The sequence below is a fragment of the Canis lupus genome, chromosome 1 (genome assembly GCF_003254725.2).
Source record: "Canis lupus dingo isolate Sandy chromosome 1, ASM325472v2, whole genome shotgun sequence".
In the NCBI taxonomy this organism is placed as follows: domain Eukaryota; kingdom Metazoa; phylum Chordata; class Mammalia; order Carnivora; family Canidae; genus Canis; species Canis lupus.
In genome coordinates, this window is record NC_064243.1 from 23,512,081 (window position 1) to 23,521,975 (window position 9,895).

The 9,895-nt window shown below is 50.3% G+C and overlaps 1 long non-coding RNA gene and 1 other non-coding gene across 2 annotated transcripts; one reads left to right on the top strand and one right to left on the bottom strand.

Moving 5' to 3' along the window:
• Window positions 1-1,155: 1,155 nt before the first annotated feature.
• On the bottom strand, window positions 1,156-1,262 carry LOC112645670 (U6 spliceosomal RNA). The gene has a single exon (XR_003127181.1). It is a non-coding gene; the product is annotated as a U6 spliceosomal RNA (small nuclear RNA).
• A 760-nt stretch (window positions 1,263-2,022) lies between these two features.
• On the top strand, window positions 2,023-9,246 carry LOC112643761 (uncharacterized). Its single transcript, XR_003125875.2, has 3 exons — window positions 2,023-2,082; window positions 2,640-2,758; window positions 9,004-9,246. It is a non-coding gene; the product is annotated as an uncharacterized LOC112643761 (long non-coding RNA).
• The last annotated feature ends 649 nt before the right edge of the window (window positions 9,247-9,895 follow it).

Genomic DNA, 9,895 nt, shown 5'->3' on the forward strand with positions numbered 1-9,895 from the left:
ATATAGTACATTCATCCAACATACAACCATCTTTATCTAGTTCCAAAATATTTGTCTCACTTCAAAATAAAACTTCAATAAATAAATAAATAATAAAAAAGAATAAAAATAAAGAATAAAAATAAAAATAAAAAAATAAGTAAGTAAATAAACAAATAAATAAATAAAACTCCATGCACATGAAGCAGCTACTTTCCATTTACCACTTCCGACCATTGGTATCCACCAATCTTCCTTGCTATCTCCACAAATTTACCTAATCTGGACGTTTCATATAAATGGAATCATGCAGTATGAGACCTTCTGGTCTGGCTTCTTTTATTTAGCATACTGTTTTCAAGGTTCGTCCATGCTGTAGCATTTATCAGTACTTCACCCCTTCTTATGGCTGAATACTGTTCCATTGCATGGCTCTACCACAATTCGTTTAACCATCGATAGACATTTGGGTTGTTTTACCTTTTAACCACTGTTAATGGGGCAGCTTTGAACATTTATGTCCATGTATCTGTTTGAATCCCTGTTTTCAGGTCTTGGTCTCCTAAGAGTGGGATTGCTGAGCCCCATACATTAACTCTATGTTTAACTTTTTGAGGACCTGAAGGCATTTACTTATCCTCTAGTAGGGGGACAATGGGGTACGGGATCAGGTTGCTGTGATGAGTGAGGGGAAGCTGTAAACCACAGAACCTAGGAAGAATGGAAGGTGGTGCTGTCCTGAATGGATTCCCAAGGATTGGAGAAAAGGAGGGAAGTATCCTGACGGCCCTAAGGAGAGAGAACCAAAGCAAAGTGTGCATGAAAGCGTACGGGAGAGATTCAACGAGAACACGGATGAAGGGAAGCCTGGGCGGGGGGGGGGGGGGGGGGGGGGGGGGGGGGGGCGGCTAGGAAACAGGGAGTAAGATACACCCTAGCTTTCCAACAAATTTTCCTAGAGCAACGGCGAGCTTTCGAGTTGGGGACTCTAATCCCCTCAGCTCAGAGCTGTTTAAGTTGCTCAGACCCAATGCTTGGCACTAAATGGTTTCATGTATTTGCAACATCATATTTTTAACTCTCATGTAGCCATTAAATTAGTCATGTATGTTTCTTTTCCCAAGTCCTTCCTGATTTCCTAAAGAGCTGGGCCCCTGACTACTTGTTTGTTTGTTTTTAAATATGGAATGCTTCACAAATTTGCATGTCACTCTTGTGCAGGGGCTTTGCCAATCTTCTCTATATAGTTCCAATTTTAATGTATGTGCTGCCAAAATAAGCAATATTTGCTTATTTATTTACTTATTCATTATCTTCCATACCATCTAATACAGTGACTCAGAAAACGGGTCCTTAATAAATACAAGTTTCTTGCTCACCTGACTTTTAAAATCCTGTAAATAATGAGTATCTGTTTAATACAGCGGCTACACAACTGCAACAAAGTTCAGTTTTCTGCCTCCTACCTGTGCAACTTCCTCTCGATATTTCTGCAAAAAGCTGCAGGATTGTTCCTTGTAAGCCTTTGTCAAGCACCTTCATTCTTAATGTGGGCGTCCTGTTGTCACTGTTTATCCCCATGGAGTCAGAGGGAAGATGGAGAGGACAACGAGATAGTTGGGCCAACTTCAGTTATCTCTTATTTCACATGCATGGGATTTGGGCCTAGAAATCACAATTTCTGCCTTCATCTTTTACTTATGGGGGGTGGAGCTGAAAGACACGGATTTAAGTTTGAAGTTCTTGTCGCTTGTCCAAGTAATCATATGCTACTAGCTTTTTATCATCCCATGAAAAGGACTATATTTATCAACTATTATTGATGTGGTAGGCTGCTTAGATAGGCTTGCACATGCCAATATTAAAAGTTTAGGACAAATGAGACTTAGAGCAGAAAATGGCACAAGCTGAAAATATGAAAAAAGGGGGAGGTGAGATTAAGACTACATCACTGATCCACCCACCAGGAGTTACTAGGAGTCCCCTGTAGTGGCCATATATGAGGACATTCCTAATCTTTGAATCTAGATTCAACCTGGAGGCCAACCACTTTTTCCCATAATGCTTCACTCTGGTACCCATGGGACAGAAATCTGAACTGAGGTAAGACATAGGAGGTTTTCTGGATTTGTCCAGGACAGAATTTCATCCGTCTCAAACTCATGCCTTTATACCTTTAGAGAGTGTTGGACTTTGGCCATCTGTGCTCCACAAGATTGATAATTGTTGGGTAGTAGAATGAAAGACTATTCTTATTACAGCACGTGTGTGTGCGTGCATCGGTGCGTGTGTGAGTCAGAGTAGGCAGGGAGGCGCATCTCATTTACTGCTGCTGGGAGCGAACACTGATAAACCTTTAATGAAGGATATTTGACAAAATTCACCAAATGCACACACCCTTTGGTCCAGTGATTCCATTTTAGGAACTGATCCTACATGCATGCTTCACATGCTTGAAATGATGTATGGACCACAAAGTTATTCATTGCAAGAATGTTTGTAAAAGAAAAAGACATAGAAATACCCTAAATGTCCTTCAGTCACCGACTGAAGGCTTAGACACCATCAGCAGGAGCACTGCTGCCGCAGGGCCAGCACCGTAGCTGCTCACACAGTCTACCAACCCAAGCTCCCAGCCTCAGCCCCCACTCTCTCTGCAGGAATCCCAGCCTCCATGTGACCTCCAGCTCCTGGCAGACAGGGACGCTGCCCGAGGCAGCTCCACGAGTACCTGAGTGGCGCAGAGCCCACCAAGGGCTGGATCACTAACTACCTGTGGGTGAGTAGATGCCCATCCTATAAATAGATCAATCCTATAAATGCCTTAAGTGCTCCAGGTCCTTACTCAGTGTCACTCCCTCTATCAGGAGTACCTGCCCCTCCTCTGGTGAAACCTTACTCATCCCTTAAGTCCCAGCTTAGTGACCCTTCCCCAAGCCAACACGCTAGTCTCGTTCCTATTCCCAGAGCTCTTTACCCAGTTTCCACCACTGGGCTACTCCTTTATACCCTCATCAGTGACTATATCTGCAACCCCATCAAAATATAAAATCCTTGAAAGCAAAGATTTCTTCATATTTGTATCTCCAAAGCCTGCCATGGTTTTAGACATGTTAGGTGCTCCATAGATATTTGTTTTTGAATAAATTGTGAGGAAAAAAAGGAACTTGGAGAACCTCTACTCATCATCTCCTATTAGCTCAGAAATACAAATTAGCCTTTCAACTAAATTCATTGCTACCTTATAAATCCAGAGACCCCTGGCCTTTGGGACTAAGATGAAGCAAAAATATTTTAATGGGGAGGATGATACATGGAGTCACTTTTTTTTTTTTGAGATGGTCCAGAATTCAAAGCATTTTTCTTATCAGCAGAGCTTCCCACAGTTCTTTGCTGAAATGTGACTTTTAAGCTCCACAGCTGCCGAATCCCCCATAAGGAAAGCCATCCAGTAGAGGAATCCATGCCAATACAAAAAACCAGCCACCTGTCGGGAAAGCCTGAGTTGGGGCAGCTGCCCCTGGTTGGTAGAACCACAGGGACTCAACAGTGAGTGGTTCTGCTCTCTCCCCATTGGTGAGGGAAGTCCTCAAAGAGGAAAGCTCTGATGACCAGAAGCCCCCAGCCGTGCAGGAACACGGACACTGGAGCAGTTTTCAGCAGCTGATAAACACCACAAACCTGCTCTGTTGAGGGGCAGACCTACCTGACTGCAAGTGGCAGCAATTTAATTGATTTATTTATGAAGAGCCCATATGAATGTACTTCCTAAATCACTGCCAGCTCCTCCAAGGCTGCAGTTTTAATGTTATCACTGCCCACTCAGCCAGAGAGACTTCCCCATAATTCACAAAGCTCCCAGTCCCCAGAGATTCATCACACTTTGATTTACAGCACCCCACCCCAAGAGGGAACAAAGGTGCTATTCCAATGGGTTCATTGTTCATTCACTCATTCTCTGGTTCATTTGTGCCACAGACCTTTGTTGAGTGCCGAGCACTGCGCCAGCAATTATGGGACAAACAAAAAAAATGACAAAGGTATAATTCTTGTCTTCAAGCAGCCCTTGGAGTCCAGTCGGGAGGGAAAACACATATATAATTAACCCTAATTGGTGGCAGCACTGCAGACTATGAATGCTTGGCACGATTTAAGAAGTGCTAAGGGGAATTGGAGGATGAAGAACTCCCTTACGGCTGGGTCCATCTATACAAGCATGGTGCAAGAGCTGGCACTTGGACAAAGCTATAGGACAACTGTGGAGCCTCTTAGAGGCTTCCGGGGTCAGGAAAGTCCATCCAGTAAGCACTAGGACTTGATGAGAAGGAGGAGGAAGAAGGAGAGGCAGGGTGGCTGGCTCTCAGCCCCACGCTCCGGTGCAGAGACGCCACCTGGAAGGGACGGCTTCAGGGCACGTCGGCTGCTGCACACGCGTGGAGGCCTGTGCACGCCGGTGGGGGCACGTGGGACAGCAAGTGCATGCGGCGGGGCAGGAGGGAAAGCCCAGCTCGCTGAGGGAGGGCTTCTAAGGATTTCTCAAGCTGGGCGTCCTGCAAAGGATAAGGTCTCAACTCTGCGGCTGCAGAGGGAGGGAGGAAGGAGACTGAGGGAGGGGGAGCTGGATTTGGCCTTTTCTGCTGGTCCTCGACTGACACGGCTGTGGGGGGACAGTGGGGGGCCGGCCCAGTGACCCCGGGTGTGCCCAAGGGGTGCGGTGCGATCGAGGAAGCACAGCCCCAGAGAGCTGCCAGGACAGAGCAGAAGGGTGAGGAGGGGTGAGAAGATGGGGGGGGGGGAGCCCAGAGCAGAGGGAGCCCCGCAAGGACATGGGCTGCGGAAGAGGTCCCAGGAGCAGCCCTCGCGCCCCAAGGGCAAGAAACTGGCCACCTCCTCTCTGGGTCCCTGTCCCCCTCTCTTCCCCTGCCTCGCCCCTCCACCCCTCCGTGTCCAGTGGCAGGGTCTGATTCCCGGATCCCCGCACAGGGGGGCCTCCCAGCAACCCCCTCACCTGCCTGCCTTACCTGCGAGGTGCCTGGGGAGCCGGCGGCCGGCGGGCTGCTCCCACGGGTCACCCCCGGGCCCGGGAAGGACGCATGAGCCCCGGCTGGATGAGCGGGCCGGGGACACCAGCACAGACAGGACTCCCGAGGCGACAAGGCTCCAGACCACGGCGGCGGGGTGCCGGGCGCAGGGCCTGAGCTTCCCTGGGAGGCAGGCAAGCGTGGATTTGACGCTGAAGATGATCCGCTTGCCAATTCCAGAGAAAATCCCCCAGATGAAGGCACTTGGTCAGGAGAGACAAGGGGAAGGAGGAGAAGACAGGAGCCAGCAGCAGACTTGTTTCTCCTGGTGCCAAATGGCAGCACTGTCGGCCTACACAGGCCTCTCTCCTTTGAAGACATATTTATTCATATTCAGGAGTATTTGTTGCTCATGTAGTTTTGGAGTCAGGTTGCAATCAACATTTTTAAAGTGCTTAAATCTCTGCACCTGGGGGGCTCAGCGGGTGAGCGTCGGCCTTGGGCCCAGGGCGTGACTCCGGGGTCCCGGGATCGAGTCCCGTTGGGCTCCCCGCATGGAGCCTGCTTCTCCCTCTGCCTGTGTCCCTGCCTCTCTCTGTGTCTCTCATGAATAAATAAAATCTCTTTTAAAAACTAAATAAATAAAATGTCTAAATCTCAATTGACGTGATTTTACATTCTGCTTCTCTCCCCTGAATATTATGTCATAACATTTTCCCATAACGGTCTCAGTAATCAGCTTTTTAATGGTGACATAAGCATTCGTCAAGGGGATGTGCTATATTTACCAAACTGTTCCCTTTGATGAAACACTGAGATGGCCTGCTCTTTTTTAATAAAAATAACGCAATACTGCATTGTGGTATCGGACCCAAGTGAGGAATAAAAACTAGTTGTACCCAGTGTGAGAAAAAAAAAATCTCCGAGGGCCTCCCGCCTAACCATGAGCTCTTCCTTCGGAGCAGAACTAACACCTGCTGTGTGACACAAGGGGAGCCCCCCACAACTTCCATTATCGAGTTTACCGAGCAAAAATTACATAAATGGAGATCCTTCTTTTCATTTTCTTATCTATCAACCTTTCTTTAAAGTGCTGTTAGGACCCAAAGTCTCCTAAGGGAATGGGACGTTGCTGTGTTTCTTAAGGTTTTCATCTCAACCGGAACACAAACTATATTCAGCAGCTGCCTATTGCTCGTTGCACGTGTCTAGTTTTCTTTTTAAAGACAGCCATGGAGAGGGGGGAAAACTTATCAAAACTTAAAATTGGCAACATCGGGATCCTGAACTCTCAAAAGCATCAAAGCAAAGGAACCTGTGGGGTGCGGACAGCCCTGGGAGGCGATGACCAAGAGCCAAGCAAGAGAGCAAGGTGTAGATGAGGAGGGGCTCGCAGCCGCCCTGGGACTCCGGGATGGTGTCACACTGGCCCAGAAGCTCCAGAGTCTCCTTCTCAGCGGCTGAGCCGGGAAGCAGCGTAACTGAGTAGGAGAGCAAGGCGAGGAGCTACAGGCACCTGCGGGCTTTGAGCTTCTCCGGCTAAGGCTGTCACAGGAGAAAACTCAAGTGCGCACAGAGCCCCGCTCCCTCCCCTGCTCCTGGCCGCTCCCCCCAGGCCTGCCCCCTGCCTCGGCTTACCCGGCTCGTCCACCCCATACCCCCGAGCCCAGGCCCAGGGTCCCCCCACTGACCCGTTCCCAGGCCCTGGCCCTGGGCCTTGCACAACGGCTGCCCGGGCCCACTGCCACCCACCAACCCCCAGGTGGGCTCAGCATCGTCCTCCACAGCCCGGGCCGGGCCTGGGGGGAGCCTCCCTAGGCCTTTGCTTCATTTTCCTAAATCAAACCCAGGACTCAACAAAATAACCATCTTATTAGCTCTGGCAGACACCGACACGGGGCCTGCAGGGCTTGGTGGCAGGGAGTGGAGGCTGGCCCAGGAGGCTGCAGGGGCTGTGGGGGCCCGGCCTGGGGATGTGGGGCCCGCAGACAGCGCTGCGGGGTCACCACTGGGAGGCCCAAGAGCCACCTTAGCTCTTCCCTCCTTCCCCGGCCTTCCTCCCCACCTGAGCCCACAACAAGGGCAAACTGCCTCCAGCAGGTGTGGGAAGAAGCCGAGGTTCTCTGATGAGGAACAGGCACATGGAGTTTGCTTTTTTCCCTTCCTTCTTTTGTTTTCTCCTCTATGTTTGGTTCCCAGACCACAGAGTGAAGTGACAGGGAGAGTGTGGAAAGCTACAATCGTGTGGACTGTGTCTTGGGAAGGGGTTTTGAACAGGACCAAGCAGGTCAGGGGACAGAGGAGGCTGCAATCACCCCAGGGCCCAGGGGTGCAGCAGATGCGCTGGGGGGCCCGAGGCAGCAGCACCCGGCCCGAGGCTGCAATCATCCCAGGGCCTGAGGACACAGCAGGTGCAGCTGGGGGGTCCAAGACTGCAATCACCCCAGGGCCCAGGGGTGCAGCAGATGCGGCTGGGGAGCTGCAATCACCCCAGGGCCCAGGGGTGCAGCACCCGGCCCAAGGCTGCAATCATCCCAGGGCCTGGGGTACGGCAGGTGCAGCTGGGGGGCCCGAGGCTGCAATCACCCCAGGGCCCGGGGACGCAGCAGGTGCGGCTGGGGAGCCCGAGGCAGCAGCACCCGGCCCGAGGCTGCAATCATCCCAGGGCCCGGGGGTGCAGCAGGTGCAGCTGGGGGGTGCCCAAGGCAGCAGCGCCCGGGGCTGAGGCTGCAACCATCCCAGGGCCTGGGGGTGGGGGCGCAGCAGGTGGGGTGGGGGGCCCAAGGCAGCAGCGCCCGGCCCGAGCCCCAGGGCCCGCCAGCGCCTGGGCGGCGTCTCACTCTCTGGAGGGACAGGAGGGCCCCGGGGGGATCCCCGACCCAGACCCCAGCCCGCGTCCTCCTCTCTGCTGGGGCTGTTCTGAGAAACACTTGAGCTGTGCTCACGTTGCTTCCTGCGTGTTCTCTGCCCCACGTCCCCTTGCACCCACGCAAACCCGTGTTCCTGCCCAAACTTCCAGTGCAGCCTCCCCGGGTCTCAGTAGGGCGGTGGCCCAGCGCCTACATTCCTAAATCGAGGCCAGCAGCTGCCCCCAAACCCCATCGTCGTGGCCGCCCTGCCCCACTGGGATCCCAGGGGAAGGGGCCTCAGGGCAGCTCAGGCAGGCTAGGTCCCCTCCTCGCCCTGCCCTTCCTCCCCTCTCACCCCCAGATCTGCCCCGCCCCCCCGCCCACGGCCGTGTGTACTTTTTGTTCATTTGTATGATTTACTTATACAGGGAAATTTCACTTGGGCTGATCTATTTACCATCGTTTCCAATCTGCATTTCCACTGACCACATGCAGCTCACATTAGTGTTCAACGTGTCCTTGAGTTTATCACAATTTCAAATCAGCCCGGGCTGGGGCTTTTGGCCCCCCTTACGCGCCCCTTTAAAGACTGTGATCTCACTCTTATTTAAACAGTTATTTATTTAACAGAAAAGAATAAACTGTAATTTCACTCTTTCTGCGTGTCACCCGTGTGATATTTTGCAGGATTCACCATCTTCTCTATCTTTTTTTTAAGACTTTATTTAGTTAAGAGAGAGAAGGAGAGAAAGCATGAATGGGGTGGAGGGCAGGGGCAGGGGCAGAGGGGAAGCAGCTCCCCGCTGAGCAGGGAGCCCGAGGTGGAGCTGGATCCCGGGACCCTGGGACCCTGGGACCCTGACCTGAGCCCAAGGCAGACGCTTAAGCAACTGAGCCGCCCACACCTTCTCCATCTTATGAATAAATCCATCAGAGTTGATCTAGTAGAATCAAGTCATATCAATGAAAATAGTCATTTCGTTGTGTCTTTTCGAGCTTAATATGAGCCTGTAAATCAATTTCTTTTCCCTCCAAATCTCCTCTGACCTGTGGGACAGACCAAATGTGGCTTTTACTATCTTCTGTTACGTTCTGGCCCAAACAGACTTTTTTGTTTTAAAACGAAACGACTTTCTTTTTCCCTCTTTTTAAAGTCAACGTGAAAGAAGCTGTGGTCTGTGTATACAATGGGATGTTGCTCAGCCGTCAGGAAGGACGGATACCCACCGCGAGCTTGGACGTGGAGGGACCTGGAGGGTGTGATGCCGAGCCAAGTACGTCAGTCGGAGAAGGACCATCACCATATGGTCTCACTCATATGGGGAATAGAAGAAATAGTGGAAGGGATCAGAGGGGAAAGGAGGGGAACTGAGTGGGAAATATCAGAGACGGAGACAGGACACGAGAGACTCCTGACTCTGGGAAACAAACTAGGGGCGGTGGAAGGGAGGTGGGCAGGGGGTGGGGGGACTGGGTCACGGGCACTGAGGGGGGCACTTGGCGGGATGAGCACTGGGTGTTAACTATATGTCAGCAAATCGAACTCTAATTTAAAAAAAATAAAGAATAATAAAAATAAATAAAAAACAGAAATAAAGTAATATGAAGGCGCCTTCCCTCATTTTTCAGACAATGCCAAAGCTTCCCATAAATTTCTCAAGACCCTTCCCTTCAATAGCCCAGACACAATCATTTCATATACATTCACCACCCTAAAATGTACATGTCAGAAACCACAGTTTCCATTACTGGCTCAAAAAAGGAATGGCTCCATTTCACTTGGTTAAACTGAAGTGATTTAGTACACGCACAGACATTTTTAATCAAATAAGAAACACTTTAAAGACACGTCGATTTGAAAAGGCAACAAAATAAAAAATAAAGCAAATACTAAAATTGACTTTACAATAAAAAACAATAATTGGCAGCTTTAAATGAGTGAAAAACGAGAAATGTGCAGTAAAAAATAAAGATAAAGCTTTCCAGTTGATAAAATGGAAAACCTATTAAGTTTTATAGTCTATTTTCCAAGGAAATTATGTTTCA